Source organism: Vombatus ursinus, unplaced genomic scaffold (genome assembly GCF_900497805.2).
Source record: "Vombatus ursinus unplaced genomic scaffold, bare-nosed wombat genome assembly UNPS02004827.1, whole genome shotgun sequence".
NCBI lineage: Eukaryota > Metazoa > Chordata > Mammalia > Diprotodontia > Vombatidae > Vombatus > Vombatus ursinus.
The window spans coordinates 140,702-155,697 of NW_020944605.1; the positions used below are offsets into that span (position 1 = coordinate 140,702).

The 14,996-nt window shown below is 35.0% G+C and overlaps 1 protein-coding gene and 1 non-coding gene across 3 annotated transcripts in view; one reads left to right on the plus strand and one right to left on the minus strand.

Moving 5' to 3' along the window:
- Positions 1-5,574, minus strand: part of TAB3 (TGF-beta activated kinase 1 (MAP3K7) binding protein 3) — a 62,194-nt gene extending 56,620 nt beyond the window's left edge. Inside the window, exons 1-2 of one of the 2 annotated variants that reach the window (XM_027842042.1) lie at positions 5,494-5,571; positions 4,127-4,210 (exon numbers count right to left, since the gene is read on the minus strand). The gene's annotated coding sequence lies outside the window, so the exon portion shown is untranslated. Of the gene's footprint in view, positions 1-4,126; positions 4,211-5,493 lie in introns of both variants that reach the window. The other variant, XM_027842050.1, reaches the window with a different exon arrangement.
- LOC114027894 lies at positions 2,222-2,328 on the plus strand. Its single transcript, XR_003567309.1, has one exon. It is a non-coding gene; the product is annotated as a U6 spliceosomal RNA (small nuclear RNA).
- Positions 5,575-14,996: the final 9,422 nt, after the last annotated feature.

The following is a 14,996-nucleotide window of genomic DNA, read 5'->3' on the forward strand; positions in this document are numbered from 1 at the left end:
GGATACTGACAAATAAAATGACATAGCTAAAGGGTTTGACATCCTTTATTTCATATTGTTTTCCCAAAAAGTTTGCCAAATTAAAAAAAATTTGTTTTGCATCACCCTCAATGGTGCCAATTTTGAAGCCAACCCAAACAAATGTCTCATACTGTCCCCTGTGTAAATTTTGCCCCTTTAAAATTTCAGTAATTTATAAGCAGGAATTATGCCACATAATTTTGTATCTTTCCCCATGCCTAGCAAAAGGTTAGGTCCATTCATTCACTCCCCAACTTATTTAGTATATTTTATGCTTGTCTACCAATACAAATTTTAAATAAGTCCATAATACGTTACAGACATTCAAGAAGATTTTCTTGAATTGAATTATATGAATTTCATACTCCTGAAAGAAATACTATGATAAAGAAACACTAAAATATTGGATAAGAAGTATTAGCAAAAATACTACAGGATAAGTGCAAAACCCACAGAATTTATACAGGAATAAATTACAGAAAAAAAAATCAGACTACCTGCTAGATAAATAATGGCATCTATAACAACCAAGGAAAATTGCAGGTATCTGAATTATGCAAATTTGATCATTACAACTTAGTAGAAGTGATTATAAGATGGAAACTTACTAAAGGTGTTTACCACTACCATGAAGTATTCCCACCAGGCCTGTCCCTCCTGGAAGCTGAGATTACCAGCATGTGCCATCAGAGCCTGTCCTTTTACTTCTTTTGTCAGATTTTTCCCTACCACCATTTCTGTATTCCAAATATGTCAATCTTTCTTTTGCTTCTTTGGAGAAAATCTCTACTATGGATTTAATTTTTTCTTCTAATTTGCTGATTTATTTTATTTCTATAGTAGAAGCTATAATTTCTGACATTCCTAATGTTTTTATCTTTATAGATTCTATTTCTCTTTTGAACCACTCTGGAATTTCTTTTTATTGATTCATACTCTTCTAGAATCCCACATGACTGTTTCAATAAGTACTAGGTCATTTCTTTTGTTTTATAATATCTGTTAAAAAAAGCTTTATAATCAGATTTAGTACTCATTCTCTTAGGTTTAGAACCCTTGGTGTTCACTTATCTATTTGTACTATGGTTTTTTGCTGAGTTTTCTTCCTCTTGAAATCTTAGCATTTTAAAAGCCTTCTTTCTTTATATTCCCCCGTCATTTCACTTTTTGAATTCTCCCCATTTTGAGGTACATACATCATCTCTTCCTACCTAATAGTCTTTGGCCTCTTCTCACATTTAGGGTTCATTGGCCTGAGTTCCAATCCTGTACAGTGGAGGGTGAACCTCTGCTAGGTTTTCCACTGCAGCCACCCACACTGGTCTCTAGCCCTTCCTCCTTTCCATTTCCACCTGAGCTGAATCAGTTATCTGCCACTTTCTGCAAGGGAGAGGGTGGAGATGGAGAAATATTCTAATGAGAATCTCTATAGTTCTGAGGGTCCCTAACATAAGATTGGCCCTAGACAGAATGCTTCCTTCCCTTCTTCCTCCTCACATAAGTTGAGATTCTATATCGGTGGAATCACTCTCTGCCCCTTGTTTCAGTGGGGGACCAGCAGGAGGTAAGATGTGTTAGCCATGTCTCTGCAGCATAAGGGGATCCCAATTTTATGGGTTCCAAACACACACACAGAGGTTGGTTTGTATATACCTGCTTGAACTGTGAAGGATGATGGGGAAAGATGTTAGATGAGTGCTTTAAAGATTAACATTTTACTATTTTAATTCATAAGGATTTAACCTTATCAGTGTTTTCTTTTTGGTACTACTGGATGCAGTTATAACCACCTTATTTCTGGTGCATAATTCCTTTTTAAAATCTTTTTTTGAGAGTCAATAAGTTTGAAGAAAGTTCCTAGCCCACAATATTTTTGGTCCTATGACCCTGAAGAATACTCCTCCAAAACTTTATATTGATTGTAACAAAAGAAGAGATGAACATCTAAGGTAAGTGTATGTCATTGTCACAGAAATCACACAAAGTCCAAGTCAAGGAGAGTTTTTCTACAAATGCTGAAGTCTTCCAGATGTTCCTTCACAGATGGCATTATGCTGATTGCATCAAACTCTCGAATATTGCAGAATCTCCTAAATTATATCCATAATCATTATGAAGATTTTGACTTAACTATCCACACAGGAAAAGAACAAGTGGATGAAAAACACAGCTGAATGGACAATCAAGATATCTTGGACAAGTGCTCACTTCAGCAACACAGACACTAAAACTGGAATGCTATAGAGAAGATAAGCAAGGCTCCTGTGCAAGGATAACATGCAAATCTGTGGTGTGTTTCATATTTTTTTCATTCTTTTTTTTTAATGTTTGAGTCTTCTTGCATAAATTAACTAATATGGGAATGTTTTACATGATTGAACATATATAACCTTTATTAGATTACTACCATTGGGGGGGGGTAGCATGGGAAAGACAGAGGGAGGGAGGGAGGAATAGAACTTGGAACTCAAAACTTAATTTTAAGAGTTTAAGATTGTTTTAACATATAATTGGTGAAAAATAAAATGTTATTTTAAATATATATATATATATATATATATATCTTGAACAATCATTGAGAAATGACAAGTAGTTGAATACAGAACTGAACAGCAAGAAAAGAATGGGCTAGATAACCACTGGGAAATTTACAAGTCTTTTTTTTTAATTATTACAAGCTTCTCCCTGAAACAAAGGTCCACATTTTTTAACACCAATATTCTGCAAGTCTTGTATAGCTACAAGAAAGGGAATTATATTCCATTTTCCAAAAAATTGAAACTGAAGGGCACACAAAGAGCAATGCAGAAGCACATGAGGGTGGGAGGAGATAGGTGGTGGTGAAGCAAACAAGCAACACATTACAAACACGGATTAGAAAGGAGAAACAAGTAAAGATTCTAAGAAAAGATATACAGAAGCAAAAAAAAAAAAAAAAAAGACAAGCAAGGGACAACTAATGGATAGCACACCTACCCATGTCAAAAGAACAAAAGGCCCCAGACAGGTTGGGTTAATCTGACTGTGACAAATTTATGGAAGGCCATGGAAAAGGGCTGCAAAGGATAGGAATGCATGAATGTATTGCAATATGCAACCTTGGAGAGAATATCCACATTGATGAGATTACAGATCCATCTGAGTATAACAGAGTACTACAAACTATAGGCCAAGATAATTTTATAAGTTACAAAAAATACATTCTCTAGAAACTAAGTCAACAATGACAATCTTTTTCAATATTGATTCATCATCATACACAGAAGTTATGGTTTATTATCATTATATCTTTTTAAAAGGATAAATTATGTCCTTATTTTCTTTTCAAAAAGCTGTATTTATTCATGTTTTTGGCATTGTTACCGAAGTCATATTCTCTTTTGAAAATCAGAAAAATAAAGCTAGATCTAGGAGATTAACTGATGAATAAGTATGAATTCAATAAAAAAAAGATGGGTCACACATTGGCCAATTCCGCTCCAATACAATTTTGATTTAATTTTGTTACCGTATTTCCCAAATCAAAAATTGGTACCTGTTGTCTCACAAAACAAAAGCAAAAACGTTTCCTTAATAAAGTCACATTCTTGAAACCAGGACTATCACAGCAAATCTAGGATTTACCATTATTGGAAATGTAAGTCTTATGCAGAAACTCCACTCACAGAAAGTCAACTGCTAAGAAACCCAAAAAGGGGAAGAGAATATTGGCTCATTCTCTTTCACCCATAAGACACTGCACATCCCTGATAGGCCTCCTGTCTCCTGGTTCCTATAACTTCTAATCAGGTTCTTTACCTAATAGCATTTATGCATTTTCAGTTAACAGTTCTGAATATCAAGACAACAGCAATCAGCTCCTTATAAACCTTGTTCAAAACCTTAATCTCAAGTCAAAGGAGGCAGTCAACTATCAATTCTTTATATCTCTTCCCAAAAATACAATTAAGGGAAAATACTAAATAGATTACAAAGTAAAAACAGTTTTAGAATCATAAAAAAAACTAGTTAAGTAAGCAATAAAATTTAGTTGCCAAAATAAGAAAAAAATGCTTATAAGGCTACAACAGGAATGTTATATATAAGATGAGCAAGGAAATCTTACCTTTGTTTTTTAATTGACAAGGGCTTAACTAGGGCACTACGTCCAATTTGGAACACCACAGACCAAGTTGGTGGATAACTCAAGCTGCAAAGAGCAAGAACAGTAAATTACAAAGATTTTTTAAAATGTCTTACTGGTGCTTGAAAAAAAAGAAATCACTGTCACTCTGTGGTCATCAGTCTACCCTAAAAGAATCTTAACTTATAACTAAAAATAACTAATAAATAAAGTTAAGCAAAACATGATTGGGAGAGATATAAACAGATATAAAAAGTAGCTATAAAAGAAAAATGCAATATATGTAAAAGGTTTTCATGGAAAGGAAAATAGTAAATTGCTCAAGTTTTCTGGAAATTTCAAAGGAACAAAATTTGGTTAAACCAGTTTGGCAATTTTGAGAGAAAAAAGCACACCTGTCTGTCTTGCCCTGGCCCCTCTTTGTGGTTGAGAAGGAAGATGTAATCTATACAACAGAGCAGGCTAACATGAAGCCAAAGCAGGCAGCAATGGTTTTTAGAAGTCTGGGCCTTCACAGAAAGTTAACAGGGATATTGCAGCTGCAAACTTGGCAAGCTCCTGAGTCCCTGCTGCTCAGAGAGATGTGGAAGCTTTAAATAACTTCCTATAATGTTGCAGAGAGCCACCCAGCCCTGGTGCAGGATTATTAAATTTTAATGACCCTAAGCATAAAACTAAACTGAGGACCTTTAAAAGCCACAGAAATGAACTGAAGGTCTTTAAAATTTAAATGATACCATGCTGAGGCTAGGTAGTTCCCTGGCACAACAGAGGGAACTATTTTAAGTTCCCACAGTTCAAAGCGTGCAACAAATAGTCAAAGAACACATACCTTCGTATGTGAGAAGCAGCTGGGCAGTATCACTTCCCTAACTTATTTGCTGTCCCATACCCTACCTCAGGATCATTAGAGTTGAAATGGACCGTAGAGGTCATCTATACCATTGGTGTCAAACTCAAACTGAAATGGGCATCATTAAACCTTACATAAAGATCCCTATGAACCACATATTGACTTAGTTTTAAAATGTAATTATCTATGTTTCATTGTATTTTTGGTTATTTTGTTAAATACTTCCCAATTATGTTTTAATCTGGTTTGGCTGAGTGTGATAGGCTGTGTGTTTGACAACTCTGATCTAGTCTATTCCACTCATTCTTAAGCCAAAAACCACCCAAGTATTAAGTAGTAAAACCAGGATTCACACCTATGCCCACTGACTCTAGTATTCTTTCCACTGTACCATGCTGCATCTCATGTCTTAGTTATTAAAGATTTTTGACAGAAGACATTTTGCCAACTTTTAAAGAGCTTAATATTTAAAGTATGTAATGTTAGGTAATATTACCATTATAGAGCCCAGGCATAAAGTCAAAATTAAAAGATCTAGGTCAACGCAGGAATGATAAGCAATTCTGATGTGAACAGGGCCACAAGATGCCTAATGTAACCAAAAGGGAAAGAACTAGAATTAGCAGACATATCAGAAACTAATGTGAACTAATTCAAGCACTGAAGGGCAATAATAGTAAATAATACCAGCTTACATTTATATAGTGCCTTATATATATTTGATCCATAAATATTCATGATAACAATTTGCTCAAGAGGTCTAAAACTTTTTGACAATAGCAAAAACCCTGATCCTTACGCCTTCTCATCAATAGACTTCACTGGCAGAGCTAAAAAAATACCAGGAATGGATCTATATCACATGCCCCAGGTTATCAGTGTAAAAAAAAATCAACAAAGCAAATAGGTTATATGTACACAGACTCAATGTTTTTAAGTACTGAATGCTGGTAAAGGGCATCAAGTTCATGCCATCCAATAATTGGCTACAGGATCTGGGGATATTTAACTTGAAAAAGTCTTAGGGGTGTTTTCAAGTAACCAAAATGCTCTCATGAGGAAAAAGAAATAGAAGGCCAAACTCAGAGTAATGAATTTAAGTTGCAGGGGGTCACTGATGAAACAAAATTTTCTTAATACAAGTATTTATTAAGCACTTGTGTGTTAACCCTTACAATAAGAGCTATCCAAAAGTATAGCGGGTTACCTTGATACAGTAGATCACCTTTCTTACTTAAAGTTTTTCCAGCAAAGGCAGAATGACCACTTGTCAAGTATGTGTAGAGAGGATTTTTTTTTTCAGATATGGGTTGGACTAGATTCCCTATAACTGATATTTTATGATTCTGTGAGTTTAGGGAAGGAAGAGAGCAAGGCAGCTGATCCACTCAAAATTACACAGCTGAGACTCAGAGTAAACCCAGAAAGAGACAGAGTTCGTAGGCAGAACTGGCAAAAGTTTCCTCACCTGGGAGTTCCCTATACCAATGAAATCACAATTCTAATCTCTATCTCTACTGTTAATGTAAAACTACATCTTTTCATTAACCATGGCTATGAAAAGATACAATATAGGATTTGAATAGTGGACAAGGGAGTGATTCAAATAATCACTTTTTTTAGAACTTGGAAACCTTGTATATATATTTAAAGGGAAAGAAAGGAGGAGACTAATGATAATGATGACCCAGCGAGTGGGAGAGAATCTGAAAGGAAGATCTATAGTACCTGGGAAGTATTCCAAAGTAATTAAATTATTCTCAAGTAAATATAACATTACTTTACATAAAGAGAAACAATAGTGCTAATATTCTTGACAAAGTAGGTGACAAGTAGGGCTTTTAAGGAGGTAGAAAAATTCCAAAGAACAAGGGAACTAGGGTTAACTGGCTAAAACCATTATACTAATGATTATTATATAAGGCAAAAATTATAACCCAGCATATTCCCTTAAGCAGAATTTACATCCTAATCTCAGGACATGAAAATTTTAAGAGTCAAAATCTTAAACATTACAGATCAAAGAATTCCAGAGTTAGAAGGGGTTTTGGTGACCATGTAATCCAACTCATGCCACCAAAAGAACCACCAAAAGAATTCCACTGAAATGTATCTCCTCCTGCCTGACTTATTCTTCTCAGGTTTCTTTGCTGTCCCAGTCCTTATGTGAGTGTACTCTAAGGCTCTGTCCTGCTTTCTCTTGTCTCTATATATTCTCTAAGGTTCAACTATTATGTTAATGCAGATAACTCCTATGTCTACATATACTACTCCATATTATATTTGCTAGATAGAGTTGCCTGATATACCATACACACCTTAAATTCATGGCCAAGGCAGAATTCATCTTCTCCCCAAAATTAGTCTCTCTTCCTCATACCCCTATTTCTGCCAAAAACACCAGGTTTCATTCACTCAGGCTCATAACCCAGGGGTCATCCTCATCTCTTTCCCCTGATTCACTCCCAGTGATTCACTCTGAAGTGAGAATCCACTCACAGTGGGTTCGTCCACTCTGGTGCCAAGTTTTATCAAATCTATCCGTACATCTCCTGCATCCTGCCACGTCAGCCCTTCATCACTTATCCTACTGAAATAGCCCAGTCTTCCTGCCTTCAGTCTCTTCCCTCTCCAATAAATCCTTCACACAGCTGCCAAACTGATATCTCTAAAGCACAGGTCTGACCATGTCATTCTCCTGCTCAAGATGATTCAATGGTTCCATCTTCAACATGGCATCACTGTCAGAAACTCAATTTATTTCCAAGTCGTCACCAACCCTATTGCTTGTTCCAAACTTTTCTTTTTGGTACAAGTTATCTTCTTCCAGGACTATATTCCTTGAATAGATGGGCTTTAAAAAATAATCAGCACAATTTAAATGTCACTGGAGAGTCTAACAACTCTCAATTATTCCAATTGAAGGCTTTTTAATGATTAAAATCTTTTATGGAGGGGTACCAGTTCAGGAAGGATACTGACAAACTGATGGGTGTCCCCGGAAGGCTGAGCATGAGACATTGCCATAGGAAAACTATTTGGAGAAACTAAGTTAAGAAGAAATAAGAGAAACACAAATATTTAAAGACCTGTCTTGTGGGAGAAGGATTATATTTGTTTTACCTGGCCCTGTACTAGCAGCAAAGTTGCAAAAAAAGGTATTATTGGCTATAAGGAAAAACTTTAACCATTAAAGCTATCCAAAAGTGGAATGGACTGCCCCAGCAGGTGGTGGGTCACCCCTTACTAGAGTGCCTTCAAGTGAGGACAAGATGACTCTTTGTTGGTAATGTAGTAAAAGTCTTGTTCAGATACAGTTTGGATCAGAGGCCATGAAGAATTCTTCCAAATATGAAATTCTATCCAAATATGAAATTCTAGAATTCTTTTTTGTAATTGTTTAATTTATGAAATAACACAAGTATTTCTATACTAGTTGAATAAAAAAAGATGATTGCACATAAAACTGCAAATCTATTATGTACTAACTTGCTGTTCCTTTTAAATATATAATAAAGTTATCATGTAATTAATTCTTGGTTGTCCTTTTGTTGTGCTATACCTGCAAAGACATGATCTGTGACTTATAAGAAACATAAAAACTACCAAAGTAGTATTTACAAGAAACACTACAGGAGTGATTCATAACATTTTTTGTGTCAATTAATCAATCAGTAAACATTTATTAAGTGCCTTCAGGCACTGTACTAAGTCTAGTGAAGCCTATGTATTCCTTCTCAGAATAATGTTCTTAAATGCATAAAATAAATATACAGGATCCCAAAGGAAATCATTATAATAAAATACAGTCATCAAAACACTGAGAAATCAAATTTACAGCCCATGCTAAGAACCTCTGCTCTAGAAGATCCCTTGAAACCAAAACAATTCAGGATCCTCTAAAACTCAAAATCACAAAACACAAAGTCAGAAAGGAGTGGTAAAGGTGAGTAGATGAGTAGAGAAGAGGGGAAAGAGACATCATTATTATTCATAAGTATATTGGTTTATCTCTAACATAAAAGGGGCAGTAGAGCTGAGAGGAAGGAAAAATCCTAAAGAACTTTCCAGTTTCTTCTAAATCAGGTCTTTAACAATATAGTTTCACTATTATGTTTTTAATAAAATGGAAACACTTCACTATAATATAAATAGTGATATGAATTTTAACATTTCAAAAGTTGTGTCCAAATAATGTTCTGGAAAACTACATATCCATTTATCTCTGACCAACACCTGTTTTGTTGTGAATTCTCACAAAAATAATTTCCATATGTATATACACATATATGTGTGCATGCATTTTATGTTTAGGTATACATATGTATCTACAAGCACGTGTGTGTGTAAATATGCAAGTATGTGTATATAACCTTATGTCAACATTTGTAAGGAGGAACAGCGTATATTCTTTAGATCAGAGAATTCAATCCATCTTATTTATATTTTTACTCAGCTAAAAAGATTAAGCAAAATGCTTGTTCTTCAAAAATTTTCATGCAGAAACTGGACAGAGGCACCCAAGTGATTTTAGAAATGCTGTTTTGATATTATTTGAATTTCAGTGAGTTACCACAATTTATATACAAACACTATATTTACTAGAACAAAGGATTTTTAAAAAAATTATACTGTCCATATATAAGTATAAAGAGATTTCTTTAAACCTTAGGAAAATAATCAAAGGTATCTGAATACATACTAACTTTTTGGGTTCACCTACGTTTGATAAAGTGTGAGTGGTATTTCACTCAACAAAGGAAAGCCACTTCATGAGCAATAGCCTTTAGAGTCTTTAGTTCACACTATGAAAACTATGCCAACTTTCCATGTGAACACCACCACCTAAACTACTTGACACTCATTACTAATACTAGAAGTCATTTCTATGGCAGCAAAGATAAGCATTTCTAGAGGCGAGTGTGTGATGTGCAACATAAAAGATAGCTTTCTCTATGTGCTAGATTATATTTTTTCCTGGAATGTAACATAAGGGCCTATATGATAACTCAGAATGGCAACATAAGATACTAGGTATCATTTAATTAAACTTTTGGTATATGAGCCTATGTTTTTCTCAGAATACATGTTAATAGAGTTACCTACTCATCACTTCTTGTTATTCAAGCAAACTTGTTAGGTATATTAAATATCTTTCCCTTTATTCCAATTTGTCTCTTTAATTTAACATGAGAAAAGTATGCTAACTATAATCTTAAAACAGCAGAATATGGTACAAATTATGCTGTATTTGGAGTCAGAAGACTGAGGTTTGCATCCTGGCTCTCCTATATACCTGTGTGATTGGGGGGAAGAGAGGAGCTGGTTACTTAACTTATCTGGATTCAGTCTGCTTGTCTACAGAACAAATGAATTAGACTGGAAGACTCCTCAAGTCCTTTCCAGCTCTAAATCATGATGTTATGAACAACTCTGGTGGAGATCAAAAAATAATTTATAATTTTGGAGCTATGTTTATTTTTAAAAGTGAGTATTACATGAAATGGCCCATTTGATTCAGATCCTATTTGTACTGGACAGACTTTTAATAAGGTCTTTTTGAAATGGATGACATAGGGCAGCTAGGTGGTGCAGTAGATAGAGCACTGGGCTTGAAATCAGGAAGACTCACCTTCATGAGTTCAAATCTGGCCTCACACTTACTAGCTGTCTGACCCTGGGCAAGTCACTTAACCCCAATTACCTCCAAAAGAAAAGCAAAAAAGTAAACAATGTTCCAAATTAATCAATGGTTAAAAGATACGAACAAACAGTTCTGAAAGGAAAAAAATCCAAGATACCAATGGCCACAAAGAAAGCTCCAATTAACTAATAATTAGAGAAATATAAATTAAAGTACCTTTAAAAAATAAATAACAATAAATGGATGATATGGCATACTGTCAGATAATTTCTGCTAAACAGCACCCAAAAAAAGTATAAATATAAATCAAATACCTTAATGATCAACATAACATCAAAATTCATGATCACAAATGAGTGATATAATTGCTATATCTCTTGTTAATCTTCAGAACTAATGTTTCTGAATTTACAGAATATTCCTTTTTGAAAGGTTTTCAAATTTAAAATCATCGTAGTATTTTTTCAAAGATAACATCATACCACAAAAAAGATTTATGAAATAAAAAATATAATATATTCAACTATATGCTCTATTTCTGGCCCTGGCCTATTCAACACTTTTTATCAATAACTTGAGAATATAGGTAGTATATTTATCAAATTGGAAGACACAAAGCTGCCAATGATACTTAATAAATAATATGTCAGAATTGGGTATTAAAAAACTTTTTAAGACTGTGGACTAAAACTAATAAGATGAAATTAATTGGGATGAATATAAAGATTTCCACTTTTTTTAAAAAATCAACTCAAGTATAAGATGGAAGAAACTTGGTTCATTTTAAAGGATTTAGGGACTTTACTGGATGGCAAAAATGATGTGTCAACAGTGTGATATATCAATCAAAAACATAATTCTAACTCAGACTCCATTAACAAAAACAGAAGGTCCAAAAAAGGGAGGTGATAATTCTATTGTATTCTACCCTGATCCAACCCTGGACACCAAATTTTAAAAGTGTCATTGACAAGCCACAGCAGGATCATTTAAAAGATCTAAAGACAGTTAACTTGGAGAAGACTTAGGGGATCATATTTTCACGTTTATGTTCTGTTTGCCTCAGAAGGCTAAATTACTCTGAGTGAGGAGTGATTCATCATAAATAGAGCAATCTGAAAATGGAATGGGCTGCTTCAGCATACAGTAGGTTCTCTAAGTGGATGCTAGATGATTTCATCTTACGGATGTTGAAGGTTTTTACAATGACTGGACTCTCTCAACAACAGTATTCTATGACTGAATGACAGGTCTGATTCTACCAGCAGAGCACATTCAAATATTTTCATCCTATACTCTGAAGGTTCAATAATTTAGAGGGTACTATGACCAAGTTTAGCCTAAGCCAATACCTCTTTATTCTGCTAGTAAGCAAAAATAATTACAATCAGGTAGACTTAACATTCTTTAAGCTATGACAAGCATTACTGGATCCGAGCTCACTGATGTGTGTATATTATCCATATGAATCACAAACTAGCCATACCTTCTCCTGTACATTTCTTCTTCCACCTCTCCTCAAAAAAGGATCTCTCCCAAAGGGCTATTGCCCTTCATTTAGGCCTTTCTACATTTTGCTGGTACCCATTCAGAACTCAAGCTAGCCATTTGTTGTTATCCTTCATTTTTGCCAACCGACCAGCCTTTCTCCTCTCCGGTCATACTTTTCCTGAATGATAAGTCTTGTGCTACTTCTTGCATCCAAGTAATCACTGAAAATATGCCGCAGACTACTTAGGCCTACCATGCACTTCACCATTGCCCTTTGAGTCTGCTACAGCTTTGATTCTTCAAAGATTTCTGCGGTCTAAAATGTGCAACATACAGCATTACCAGAAGAACATTAGTATAAAAAAGATGGATGTTTGTGTCAGGGAACAATATGGGACTATTAAAAACACTACAAAGTTTTCCAAATAAAAACTAGTTTCTTATATGAACACTTAATTCTGGGTCCAGATCATCGTCCTTTAGCACCTCTCCTCGATAAACATAATAATCTATCAATTCAATGAACTAACCATGCAACAACCTGTCAGAGTGTGGAAAAAAAGCATTTTAAATCCATTTGCTTTTTTACTGAAGATTTTTAGGTTAATCTGATGAATATTAATAACGTCCTGAGAGCAGGAGTTTGATTTGGAATTCTGACTTGATTTCTTCTATGTAGCATACTCCTGGTATCAAAATTTCATATACCAGAATGGCAAATTCTCAATAATATATATTCTTAGAGTCTCATGGAGCATTAAAAGGTTAAACAGGGGTGGGGAACCTGTGGCCTCAAGGCCACATGTGGCCCTCTAGGTCCTTAAGTATGGCCTTTTGACTGAATCCAAACTTCATGGAACAAATCCCTTTAATAAAAGGATAAAAGGATTTGTTCTATAAAACTTGGACCCAGTCAAAGGGCCATGGTGGAGGATCTAGAGGGCCACATGTGGCCTCGAAGCCATAGGTTCCCCATCCCTGGGTGAAAGAATTTGCCAAAGATCATGTGTCAGGGGAAGGATTTGAACACAGGTCTTTCTTATTCTAGGACAAGACTGCTATTCACTGTGCCACAGCACATCTCAATAATGTCCATAAAACACTGAAATATGGTTCTTATCTAATAGCAATGTGAATTTAGTCATGGAAAATGCCTAATAAGATCAGAAGGCATTAAAGAATCTTGACTTGCTATCAATGAAGGGGAAGAGAATATGTGAAGGAAAGAGGTTAAAGGAGTACATTTATTTACCTTATTTTCCAGCTACTTACTTAAAACTTAAATTATTCTCTTTTATTTCCCTTTCAAGTATTAGTCTAACTCTAATGCGTCATTCCTGAGGCCTGGGATCTCTTGTGCTCCAAGTTTTAGATGCCTAGAGTTACAGATAATCATATATTTTCAAAATGGGAAAATATGTGATATCACTTTCAAATACTTCTAGACTTGGCATTAGAAGGACTTAGGTTCAAGCCTCGACCGTAAAACTTATTAGTTGTGTCACCCCCAGGAGAGTCACCACTTCTGTAAGCACCACTTTCCTTATCTGGCTTATTATGAAGAAACCACTTTGTAGACTTCTAAAAGCGTTACATAATGTAAACTACTAAAGGCAGCACGGATGAGTGGAAAGAGCACTGGATTTGACATCCCAGGAGATGGTTTTAAATGCTAGTTCAGTTACTAATTAGCTATATGAACATGGACAAGTTACTTAATCTCTCCGAGCCACACTTTTCTCATCTATAAAATGCGTATAACAACTCTTGAAGTATCTACCTCATAAAGTTGTTCTGAAGCTCAAATAAGATAACATCTACAAAGCACTTTGCAACCTTATCTCACCTTGAGTTTCCACACCAATAAAATGAGGGGATTGGACTAGAAAGCACGGAGTCCCTTCCAGCTCTAAATCCTATGATGTTTTCCACAGGGCAATTTTTCCCAGGGCAAGCCTTGGTAGCCAGTAATTTAAACCTTCCTGCTAATGGTTGAATGCACTATGTGCCACTTTAATAAGAACCAACATTTCTTGAATTATTCTGAACTTTTAATTGTTAATCAGTAATTCATAATGCAAAAACATTATTCTTTAAAAATAACTTATCTAATGACTGTACTTAGCATTAATTATATCTGACATAAAACTGAAAGAGTAATTGGAAATTTCAGTAAGAAATCTAGAAAATCTTTACAACTGGCAGAGTTTGTATAACAGTTTAAATTAGAAGATTTAACATTTTAATTTAACTTAATTTAAAGAATGAAAGTCATTTGGCTTTTTGGGTAGAAGCCTTGTGAAAGATCTATGGAATGATACTGCAAAGAATCATAGAGAATTCGACATGAGGAATAAATCCCTACACTGACGAAAAGATCATGACTCAATCAAAACCTGAGGTAGAAAAGAGAATAGGTTGGGTCCTTGTATATCTTAAATACTTGGAGAATTTCTGAAGCCCACACTGGTGGATCACTGACAGTTTGGCACATGAGACCACTTTTCTGAAGTCTGGAAATGAGATCCACCATTACCACTTTGAAATACTAATCATGTGACCCATCAGAATGTGAACACAGACCTCTATCAATCAATTAACTCATATTAGGCTGATACAGAAAGGGGGTGAGGAAGAGACAGGGGAAGGGAACAATCTCTGTCATAGTTTTTGCTATGCTCAGTTCCACCATGCACAATTTTAATGGTTCAATTTAGTCTTCCATTGCCTTCCATGGGCATGAAGTTAGATGAGCGAGGTTTCTGCCATAAAGTAATATGTTAGCCATAAAGTATTATCTGTAAAGTCAGTACTAGGGAGTCTAGCATTAAATGGAATGCAAAACTTGACTCCTAGAAGTATTG